This window comes from Sturnus vulgaris, chromosome 1 (genome assembly GCF_052056855.1).
Source record: "Sturnus vulgaris isolate bStuVul1 chromosome 1, bStuVul1.hap1, whole genome shotgun sequence".
NCBI lineage: Eukaryota > Metazoa > Chordata > Aves > Passeriformes > Sturnidae > Sturnus > Sturnus vulgaris.
Window position 1 is genome coordinate 96,806,487 of NC_142243.1, and position 12,517 is coordinate 96,819,003.

Sequence of the window (12,517 nt, forward strand, 5' to 3'; positions counted from 1 at the left end):
AAAATACTGCAGAACAGTCAGATTCAGAGATTATTTAATCAGTTATAAAATGTCATTGTAAGCAGCATAGCAGTACTTCCTAAATCCTTCGATGCATGGTTGGCTTATTTCATTAGAATCTGTGCTGGCTGTTCTCCAAAGATGCAGAACTAATGCTATCTGCAATTATCGGATTTTGTTAAGCACAGAGTATTCGACAGTTATAGTGTTAATGAATGAAGAATAGCTAAGCAAGCCTCTAATCCATTGCTCATTGTTTAAAAAAAAAAAAAAATTAGAGCCCAGCCCTATCATACTCAGTTATAATATGACTCAAATCAGCAGATTAAGTAGCTCTGCACCTTTTCTCCCTGTGAGGCAAATGTAATGCATTGCTCGCTATTTTGCAAATCAGAGGCTTTTTACTCCCTGAGAAAAAATTCTTTACTGAGAAATAGGTAAGATGTAAAGTTTTCTAACAAGTAGGGGTACGATATCTACCTATCATGGCCATATTCCTGCCTGCTGTAAAAATAATCTCTTGATAGGAAAAGGAGAAAATAATCTAGTCTGTCACTAGAAATATCAGTGCCTTTTAATTAGTCCTCAGCAATTGTAAGTTATCATGGCATGTATTGCACTGTGTTGATAAAGCTCTGAGGGGAAAAGACTGCAGCTAATAACTAGCTCTGAGGTCAGAATGGCAGCATTTTCTGTGAAGCTTCTGCATGTTGACACTTTCCAAGAGTGATGAAGATGTGGGTCCCCTGGCAGAGAAAAAGGTGAGCTTGTGTGTAACTGGATCATGGCAAAGAACTTAAACTTTGCATTTGTAATTGCATAATATTTGTAATTGCCTAATATTTGTAATTGTATTTTTTGTAAATGTACACATTTTATATTATGAAATTTAAAATAAAAATATTAGTAATTCAAATACTTTCCTTAAGAAAAAGAGCTGAAAAATTTCTATTTTAAAGCATATAGCTACTAAAAAAATTTAAAATTGTTTTGAGAAACAAAAGCTCCACGTGGCATTTTTTTTACAATGTGTCTCTTAACCAGACAATACTACTATTGATCAATCAAATTTAAAATGTTTTTATGCTTCAAATTACATCACCATCATTAATTCTGATAGTGACAGCTAAGTTTGGCTTTCTAATGAAGTAGTCTGGTGATAAAACACAGTGGAAAAACAATGTATGTATCCTGAATATGTCCTTTTCCTGTATCTGCAGTCCATCAGTCCCAATTACTCTGCTCTTTTTCCACTGTCTGATTAACAGGAGCAGCAGAGAATGATATCAAAAGTGAACAGTTTGGTTACTTTTCCCCTGCAGTGTCTTGGTCTCCATCCTGCTGTTATCTGCCAACTGAAAACATTCTGCTAAAATGAGAAAATGGCTGTAGAAACCTACAAGGCAGGACACAGGTATGGCCATTAAGAGCTGCTGCTGGTTCTCATGGATGAGAAAAAAAATCCTTTTGTCTCACATTTCCATAGGCAGCAGACTTTGGACAGCCAAAGCGGTCCTGCATAGGCACCAAAACACTTGTCATGGAGATACATATTAGCAGGGCCTCCCTAATATTCCCAGTATTCCTAACGCCCCCAGCACACCCTTCAGCCCCTGCCTGAGCTCCCACCCCACAGTGCCCAGGTAGGGTGTTGTGGTTTAGGAATGCTGCTCTCCAATTTAGGGCTGCCACTGAGACTCTCCCAACCACCTGCTGCCTCTTTGCTCCTCTTCCCTCTCCCTTCTGCATCGGGCTGGAGGGAGGAATTGGAGGCACAAAAGGTGAAGATCAGATGGAAACAGATTAGTTGAGGCAAGAATGGTTTACTGGAAACAGCAATGAGATAAGGAAAGGAATAGTAGCAGTATTAGTAGCAAAAGTGTCACACAACCAGAAACAAAGCTGAAGCATGGTCCAGAGTCTGTCCTGGGGTCTGCTGTGCCTAAGGAAGGAATGAAGAATAGGGCTTGAGTTTAGATGGAGCTCTCTAGCCCATGGGTGAGGATGCAGATGGAAGTTTCAGGCCAGGCTGGACAGCACCATTGAGGCTTCTTGGCACAAAGTCCTGACAGATAAGCAGATCCAAATAGAAAAATTTCTATGATTTATTATGAAAGATTACTGCTTGGTAATGGTTATAATACTATATTTATCTTCACTTTAATAAATGGAAATACTGAAATATCAGGAAGTTACAAAACCATTTTTTTTGAGGAATTTTTTTTCTAGATTATTTTAAACGGTGCTTATAAAGCTGAATAACTTCCCTAAGTGGACACCAAACAAAATGTGAATTTTAGTATGATGGGATTTTTTCTAAAATCATATATTCATATGGAGAAAAGTCTGGTATCTTAATGATCACAGGCCAGCCCTGAAATTCAAATATGCTTCTTCTGGGTTTTTTGCATTTTACCCATGCAGATTGCCCTCACTCAGGCTATAGCTTTGAACAGCTGGCCCCGAAGACCATGGCCACAAAAGGAACTTCAGACTATCTCTAACCAAACATGACATGCACATTTTTTGTGGGATGAGAATCACCCTCTATAAATATAATAGCAAATGAGAATTCTGGATGTTGTTTTGGGCATTAAGGGTGTATGTGAGGAAATGTGTAGCTCCAAAAGTAGTTGCCTTTTCTCCCATTAACGAGATTTTTAAAACACTGATGTCTCTCCTGCAATAGCATTTTAGAGAGTACAACGATTCAGCCACAGTTAGAAGGCCCAAACATAAATGAGGCATCTTTAATTTCTTCAAAACTAGGAATTGTGAAGAACAAAATTTCTTTAAAGAGAAGCCCCATGGTGAAACGCTAGTATCCATTTTCAACAGTCATCTGATTTAGTGTTCTTGTTGCTCTTCCACACTTTGGCATTGGACATCTAAGTCTCTTATATAGTCAAAGTTTGCTCTTTTCTCCACATGTGATACTGTTTACAGAATAGAGAATTTAGAACTCACCTGTAGTTTGTTACATGGCCTGAATCGTCAAAATTTTCTCCAATGAAAGAGTATACACTGGCTTTTCATTTTTTAAAATAGTTTAATACTTCACCACTGACTATTTTTGTATATAAACATATAAAAATAACCATCATAAAATAAAATGCCAGCTTAAGCTGGAAAACTCTGATTGACTTTTCTAGCCAGAAATGCTCAGGCAATTCTTCTTGGGAACTAAGATAAAGCAGCAGAACCTGAAAAAGAGTCACTCATCCAGTGGAAGGGGCCGGATGGAATGAGTTCTGTGGAAAGATGGTGATATATGCCATCTGCTGGGACCCCACTGCTAGAACATTCCCAGGTAAAGCTTGGTGGTCGCAGAATCTGCCTAAAACTGCACCTTGTTAAATCACAGGTAATTTCTAGTATCTAGTATCAAAAACAGTGTACACACAGTATACATGCTAAAAGTTATTTCCAGAAAAGATCTGTAGAAGTCAGTGCCTTTGAAAAAATCTTAACTCTTCTGAGGTAACTAAGGCACTGACTGCACTTATAAATCACATTATTTCACTACAGTTAGGAAACTGTTCTAAATTGTATCTGCTCCTAATGATTTGTTTATATTCTTTTCAAAGTTACTGATGCTCTCAAGAAGACTTATCTAAAGCACAGTGTTTGCTGATTGAATTCAAGGCCCTGGAATGTATTTTCTTGGATTTTCAGAAAGAGTTTTTATTCTGCATGCCAGTGCTGCAGTTGCAGGTTTTGATGAAGTTGTCATGAAACAGCATCAATTGTTTTGCTGATATCAGTCAATTACTTCTACATTTCTGTTCCCTGCATATTTTGTGTTTCTCATCACAAGATCAGCCAACTTTGCTTTTAGGAGGTTTATGCTTTGTAAGGCTAGTAATACTTATCATTAATAATTCCACTGCTGTTTGAGGACTTGAAAAAGGTTCTCCAGGAGACCTGTGTCCAGCTGCCTCCATCTTCCTGGGAGCCTCTTTGCTTAGGTGGGGTTAGAGGAAGGTCAGAAACCCACCAGGAAGGTCTCTTCATGAAACACAGGCCCCAAAGCAATTCTCAACAGAGGAAAGGCTTTGCTTTAAAGGCTGTCTTATTCTTTGACATCTGGCAGTGAATATTTTGGCTTGTACCGAAAGCATTAATCTTCTTTGCGCAACATGGATCATCAGCTGAGAAAGGAATTTACGGTAGCCTCTGGAGAAAGTTTTCTGTCAGTGACAAAAAGCAAAGCAGCTGGACAGACAGACAGACTGTGCTGAGACCGTTTGCTAAGTTCTAACTTAGCTCTGTCTCCATGACAGCCTTAGTCGGAGCAAGTGTTCAGGTCACACTACTCAAACAACAGCGAAGAAAGGCAGAATGAAGCAACACAATAAAGGCACAAAAACTATAACTCTGCATTTGACTTCCTGTAAAAACTTGTGCAAACCCTATTAAGAATTCTGTACTCGATAAAGCTGGGACAGATGTTCCATCTACAAACTAATTGGATCCAATAGGAGGAATGAGATTTTGCCAGAGTGAAAACTAGACTTACATTTTAGAGGCTGAAAATTCTAAGTACCTCCAAATACTGTATTTATCTCAGTTTCACAACACAGTTAATCAAACTGCTGACTTCCTGCATGCTTATGCCACCAAAGGCACAGGATTTCCACATTAATGAGGCAACTGGACTTTCACAGAAGTATATAAAGATGAGTTTACTCAGAATACACAGCCTGCTGAGTCAGTGATGCCTAACATGAGGTATATCATTGCTTCACATTGCATGTGAAACTTTGTGCTGGATGGATGAATGATCAGTGAGAAAGAATGATTGAGAGTCCACATTAAAATTTTAAATTACCCCAGTTTTGAAAAAAGTTCAGGGAATGTTCTGTCAAAGAGAAAATCAGAATGAGCACCCATTACATGGCAGATAAACCACCTCAGAGTAGGCATTTTGCTTATTAGAACTCATATAGAATTACATTGATCCCATTAAAGTATTTCACATAATGCCTGCTGCTTCATACAATGTACTGGTATTTCATTTTAGAGCAGCAACTATATCCACTAGGTTTGCAGGCAGGCAAGCTTATTTTCCAGCTGCTTGTGGAAAATATTTCTGCTGAACCCCCTGGTGTTTTTCCAGGCATCTTATTGCTAAGGCTAAACCAAATACATACTATCTACTACTTTAACTTGTGTTTAGCTGAGCCATTGAACATACTATTACACTGTACTCTTGCAAACTTCATAGACTGAAGGATTTAAGATTAAATGATAGGTTTAGAAGCCTGAGAAAATTCTTGTAGACATATTGAAAACACTTCTTTTCAACAGTCAACTAAGTATCAAGGCTACTTAATGATCAAATCAAGATTTGCAGACACCACAGCCTGCACACTCTTTCTTAGAAGATTTTAATCTTTGTCCTTGTCCTTCAGTGGAGTTTCTTTCCAGAGCATCTTAGCTTAATAAATGCCTTTGAAGAAGGCTTCAGCACAAATAAAAGAGTACTTGTGCAGTAATCTTGAGTTCTTATCAGCTGTATAGTGATCAGGTGAAGGAATAATTTATTTCAATCAGCAACACCTGTTTTTATAATTGCTCAAGTGATTATAATTCAATAATAAAAAGCCAATTTAACTATCTTTACTCAGATATTAACCTCTGATATACAGCATTAGAATGAAATTGTCATTGGTTAAATCCCCTTAAGAAAACAATTGCTATCATACATTTATCTTATTTTGTTATGGTTTTTTCATATTTCCCTTGTTATTTGTCTTTTCTTTTAAGAATAAAATATGTTCACATATTCTCATTTGGAAGACCCCCATTGCCATCAATTTTCTACCATAGTCAAATATGCTTCATCTCTCAAAAAGTTCAATTATTTTAATTTTTCTTCATAGGTATCTTTATGTGATTTGCCATTTTCAGAACGGCATTATATTTTTGATGCATAATTCAACTTGTGATTTCCTATAATACCTAGATCCATTTCTGCAAAACTCCAGCTTAGCCAGGTATTCTCCCTCCATTTTTATGCCCTTTGTCTTCCTAATCAATATAAATATTTGTGGTTGTTCTAAACGAACTGCAGCCAGTCTTTTTTTTCTAGGTATTCCTCCATTTTGTCAAGATTATTTGTATTCCAAGCTTGCATTTCTCCATTTTTGCAGTCATTCCCAGCTTTGTGTTGTTTTTTTTTTAAGATTGCAGGCTCTCCAGTTCATCTTCCATATCTCTAATAAAAATATTGAATACTAAGTGGTCCAAGAGATATTTGCTGCAGATCTGTTCTTAGCACAACTCATCATTCTACCTACAAAATTAATATTAATTACTTAACCACTAAGATACCACACTTCCTTCTTTTTCTCTTTTTGAATGAGATTTTTATTCTGAAAACAGAAGCAAAGGTAAGTCTGTGATTTCTACCACACTACCACCACCTTCTCCCTTCAGAAATTAAATGAGGATTTTGTATTTTTCAGTCTCTGGCATTTCCTTCTTTTCTTTGGGTTCTTAAAAAGAATAGCAGATCTTTTTTTTCACAGATATCTGACCCAGAGTAGTTCACAGGGGATGTTTTTTGGCACAGCTGATCTGAAAACTACCAAATATATTCTGTCAAACCCTGCACTAGTAACCTGTTTCAGTCTTTGTCTCTGTTCTGTTAGCCATTGGCTTGCAGCTGTGAAGAGTAAAGAAAAAAAAAGGCAAGAAATGAAACATGCTGCTGTTCTCAGTCTCATTTACCAATTTTATTAATTATTCTCCAGCAACCAGACTGAAACTTTTCTGGGCATCTGCTTTGCACTGATATAGTTTACAGAGGATATAACATGATATTACTCATATCTCACGTAGGCATTTCTAATTTTAACTGTATGTACTAACTTATTTTTTTATGGTTGTTCTTACTAACCTGACCTTCTTTCTACCTTTTCTATGCTCTTTTTTTTTTTTTTTTGCTACACAGAATATGAATCTCTTCAACTTTTGTTCCCAACATGATGGAGAATAAAGTCACTGAGCTTGGCTACCTAGCACTGAAAGGCAGCAACAGCACATTTTCTTCTTTTGTTTCGTGATGAGAGACACTGTCTTGCTGATAATGCATCCAACCAGCAACCAGGATTAGTGTTTCATGATACAACTGAAAAATTAATGTGTAGCTGATGTTTTGCTTTGGCACCAAGCAGAAGTGAGAGGAGCCCAGCCACCCGGGGACATCTGTATCCCCATGGTGCCACCTTCTGACTGGCACACGGGAGAGCCAGCTCCAGGGCTGGAGCATCCCTGCAAGGAAAGGGGACCAGCCCCTTGAGAGCACATTGACTTGAGGCTGGAGAGATGTGGGTGTGAGGGTCAAAAAGGGAGCCCTTGGGAGCACGATTTGGCGAGTATCCAGTGTTCTCTGCTGGATACTGGGGAGTCTTCCAGCCTACGGGGCTCTAAGACTCCAGCACTGTGCAAGCTCTGGTTGTTGGGTTTATGTCATGTTTGAATTACCTTAAATGAAAGAACTACCTGGAAAGTTAATATTTTAAAATGCTTTAAAATTTATTTCAGAGGAAAGAAAAAAAAGCCCACTTCTGTTCATATTAGTTCCAGGTTAATTCACAATATGGTGACAGCAGGACTAATAGACTAAAATATGACTAGTCATATTTTCCATGGATGGAGAAATGGTAGAGTTGATATTGAAGACTTTCCCAGTGACTTACCACAGCTCCCAAGCACCTTGTACAGAGATGAGTGCAAGCACACCTCACTCTTTCATCAATATGAAATGTATGTCTTGAGCTCTTGACTTCATGTCTTTATCCCTTTCCTCTTTTTATTTCCATCTATTTAACCTTACATATAAGTCCACAGGAGATTGTAGACCTGGGATGAACATTATGCACTGACTCAAATCCTTCCTCGGTACTTGAGTCCTAGGAATGGAAATGCCACAAATACCTACTGATACAGGTATTGGATACTAGGAGAATCTATTCATTTTTTCTGGAGTGCTCTCTGTGTACTTGACCAAAGGGGACTCAGAAATACATCCCTGTCCATTAATGATCTCTCTTGCTTATTATTGTTGATTCAAAACTTAAAGGCAACTGTGCTGAAGATGCATAAGGAAAATATAACCCATCTCAGTCTACCTTGACCTCTAATACTCCTCAAAACATTAGTTACTGGACCGACTTTAGGAAAAATCATTAGTGTTATACCTCTAGAACTTCTAAATGTTTTGCTGAGATGCTTAAAAATAATTGAAAGTATAAAAATGAACAGACATGTCCATAAGATAGTGTGGGGAAAAGAATCTGATGGAAGCGTTACTCTTCAGAGAAACTGTTCCTCTTCATAGTAGGGCTTTCTTAACTCTTCTGAAATGAATTAAAGAAAACTTGAATTACAAAGCTGAATGAATTAAAGAAAAATTCCTCACATTGTATGCTTTAAAAGATAATTTTCCTCTGACCTTTCTCTTGTGAGAGTTAATTACAAATGGCTTGCTATGAGAAGTTGATACCTGATACTCTAGATGTCAATTGTTTCGTTTTGTTCTAACGTTTCAAATAATTGTGTATTGTTGCCCATTCTAAGGGTGTAATGCTTACAAGGCAGAAGGCTTAAAGAAACTATAGGGCTTGGGCTCTCTGTCTAACAAAATAGTGCTGCAGGGAGAGTAGCCTAGCAGTATGCAGCCTTGGCAAATTCTAGAAAATTGCAACTATTCAAGAGGCTTTTCTTTTTGTTCGTTTGCCTAGTTTAAAAATGATATTCTCAGTGGAGATATCTGGAACACTGCCTACTTGCATCTACATGAGGCAAAAAGTCTGTCATATTATTTCAACAGAGCTGAATCTGATTGAACAGGAAAGGTACTCTTTGGTATACAACTTAATCAAATATATTTGTTTTTGTGGCTATGGCTATACTGTCTCCCCCTCTTTAGGGAGCAGTCCAAAGGTGCAGCTGCCATTTTGGGAATATTGCTACACATTATTGCGGAGCATATAAAGATATTTTCCATCATATGGCACTGTGGGGTTTTTTTGTTGTTTTCTCTAGGTCACTTGCTACCTTTGTTCAGTAATAGATCAGTGAAAATACATGAATAGGGTGCATAGCAAAACATTGCAGCACAGGTTTACTTGTACAAGGTTTCTCTGTCTTACAGTCAATCTGTAAAGAGAAAATGGCTTATTATGAAGCTAAATAGAGATGATTTTGTGGTTCCCAAAAATATGATTTTTACAATGTGGATTTTTTTCTTGACGAGAGTGCCAAAGTCTTCAGCAAAAATACATTCTTAAGCTTCTCTAAAAGAAAAGGTAAAGAAATCAACCCAGAAATGCGGATGTTTCTGTTCAGAAACTTGCTGAGTTTTCCAGGTCACAGAAGACCATTTCCTGTCAGTACAAGATGAGAGCTAAACCACTGATTTGTTTATGGGTGAATAAAAATACTATGGCTGTAAAGTGCTTTGTATGTAGGAAAGGGGAGAATGGGGGAAGTCCAGAAGCTGCTGGGGTTTTTTCTCCTAAAATAAAATCATGTTATTTATGTGCTTGTTCCATCAGTGACTGCCCTTAGTACACCTTCATGTTTTGGAATAAAATCCTGCTTTAACAACTGTTACCTGTCCACTGTAACAAAGCCTGGACTGAATCTAAGTGGAGGCCAGTTCCAGAAGCAATTATTTATAACCAGACCTAGTCTTCATTTGCTGAGGCCTGAGCTGTCTCTTTGACTTCCCTAAGCAGGGAACACATAAAATCTTGAGCTTCAGATTCCTTCACATGTAGATCATGGGACAATTGTCACCTTTGGTATTTGCAGAGAGCTCCTAGGAAAGACAGTGCTTTGGTTTTAGGAAGCTGTGTTTCTGGTTTTAAGAAGTTTTGTAGTTTTCATCTGTTGATGGAGAGAGAGTAGGCTCTATGGCTGTATGGGTATGCCTGGAACCATTCCTTTTCCTGTCACATACAGGATCCTGGTTTAGTTGTGTGTGGGCACTCCATTTTGGAAGGACTAGACCTACTTCATAATATGTCCCTCTAAGCATCAATGTAAAATATACTGGTCCTAAATAGGGCATTGATACAGCAATTGTAATCTGAAATAAGACATAAGTCTGAGTGATTTTGTGAGGTTTTGTGTATGGATTTAAAAGAAAGAAAAAAGCTGAGATCCGGGAATGATTAATCGAAGTTAATCCAGAAATGTTGCCTTGCAGCATTCTAAGAGAGGACTGATTCAGCCTCTGCAGTTTGTATGCAAATTGATCTTGCAAAGGAAGGGGGATTGCTTTTGACAACTTAACTCTAGCAGTGCTGCAAGGCACCTAGAACGGTCCTGGTTTCTATTTTCTCCAGTTCCTTATATTCCTTGAGGTGCTGATAATGAAAGACTCCTGCCCAAACTGAATGCAGCTCATGTTGACAGAGACAGCAAATACACATGGTAACTTTCATATTTCTCTGTCAAGTCGTTTGACATTTTTCATGCCTTCTCCATAGGGCAAACTGTGAAACAACATATAATTTCTGTAACCTGTTTGAGATTTCAGCAGTGGAGTTAACAAAAGATGTGCAGGTCTCCAGAAAAACATTCAGAAAATTATGTTTGAATGATCTTTGAACTCTATTTAAGCTTCAAAGAAACTGCCACACTTTTTCTCTGTAACCTCAGTAATTGCTGATTAAAAAAAATTTAAAAAGCAGATTTTAGAAAGAAATCATGCAATCTAGAAACATACTTTCCATCTGTGTATTGCGGCTGAAATCCAAAATAGGCCAGCTGGTCATAGCACAGCTCACATATTCACAGTATCTGTCCTCTGAATAAGTCATTCCATCATAAACAGAGGAAAGCAAAAAGCAGAGTCTTAGCTTCTCTGATTTTTCCCCTTCTATTTGACACTCAAAGGACTGGCAGATACTAAAAGATTCCTCTCTGATGTTAAATTTGATATCGTCATTGCATTTTATTTGCTGCTCAAATATGTCTTTTTAAAACTGTGTGATCCAGGATGTGGAGTGGAATGTTTGTTGTGGCAAATGCCTCTCTTCATTGGAGCAGTTTGGTCTGGCAGTGCTCCCAGTTGCTGTAGATTTAGCAAGTAAGTTGTGCACAAACCCTTGATTTTCGTTCTTGCTTTTTGTGGCACTCTATATCTTGAGAGCTCCTGCAGTTTTTGGAACTAGGAAGTAGTGTCTTTCAGTATCTACATTTTATATCTAATCAACAGGGACTGATCCTAGCAAACTAGAAATTCCTCTTTAAGCATTGGGAAATCTCTCCTTTATTTCCCTCAACATTTGCATTAGCATTGATTTTGCTATGGGGAGCAGACACTGTGCACAGGGGTTACAACCTTCCCTGCTCCTTCCCTGGGCTGGAATGGTTTGAACCAGTGCTTGTCACTCTGCACTGAAACCTTTCAGAGAAAAAATAGAGATGATGTGTCAGGTAAGGGAGGAGGGATGAAAGGTAAAAACTGTAGTAGCAGCACTGCACGAGAGGGAACTTAGTCACTGTAGTTTTTTGAAGTGATCTAAATCAGTTTTGATCAGACACAGTGGATATGGAGTCAGTGACCAAGCTCTAGCTGAAACATAACCAGTGAAGGAAAATTATACCTGAACTTAGAGTCTGGTACTTTACTATTTTTTCTGATTTTACATTCTTCAAGTATGAATAATCTGGACAGGCTCTGTTTAAAGTACTTTCTCTACCTAATGTCCAAACTTTTGGTTAATTCAGTGATCAAAAGCATGAAGCTACAGTCTGCAGCAAATGGATATTAGGTTGGGAGTGGGAACATATGCAAAAGAATGCCTACTTTCACAAAAGGAATCCAAACCCTTGCTGCATGTATAGTGCAGTTTCTATGCACTCATACTATACCTCCATGCCTAAATAACTACAAGCACAGCCTTAGCCTGGGCTCTCAGAAGAACGTTATTATGCTTTGTAATTGCAGCTGTGTGTTAATATGATTCCTCCTCCTCATTAAGAATGGTGTTCACTCTAATTGTATGGCCTTTTCTGTACTCTTTAAAGGACATCAACTTGTTCCATTAATTTTGTTTCCCCCTTTTAATAAGAGAATGTCTCCTTTGGAAATTAATTACAAAAATGCATTTATTTGATGCAGATTTACTGAATCACTTAGGAAGAGGGGAACCTCTGCAGGTCTCTAGTCCAACACCCAACTTTAGCAGCACTGTCTCCAAAAACTGAGCAGGTTGCCTAGAGCCTTGTCCAGTGGGTATTTGAACATCTCCAAGGACTGAGGTTCTACATTCTTTCTGGGTTACTTGATCCAGTGCTTGACCCCTCTCATCATGCAGATTTTTTTCTTAAATCTAGTTGATATTTCCCTTGTTGCAATTGGTGTCCATTGCCTTTTGTCTTATTCCTATGCATCTTCAAATAGAGTCTGTCTTCTCTATAACCACCCATTACTTATTTATGCTGCAGTTGTTTACAGAGCTGCGTGAATGGCTGGTGAAGAGAGACAGATACT

At 38.0% G+C, this 12,517-nt stretch overlaps 1 long non-coding RNA gene across 2 annotated transcripts; it reads left to right on the plus strand.

Annotated features, from left to right (window-relative positions):
- The first annotated feature begins 296 nt into the window (after nt 1-296).
- On the plus strand, nt 297-9,549 carry LOC148225368 (uncharacterized). Of its 2 annotated transcripts, none has more exons than XR_015806375.1 (3): nt 297-761; nt 1,269-1,414; nt 3,153-9,549. It is a non-coding gene; the product is annotated as an uncharacterized LOC148225368 (long non-coding RNA). The 2 variants fall into 2 exon arrangements; XR_015806376.1 differs by having other exon boundaries at nt 6,959-9,549.
- Nucleotides 9,550-12,517: the final 2,968 nt, after the last annotated feature.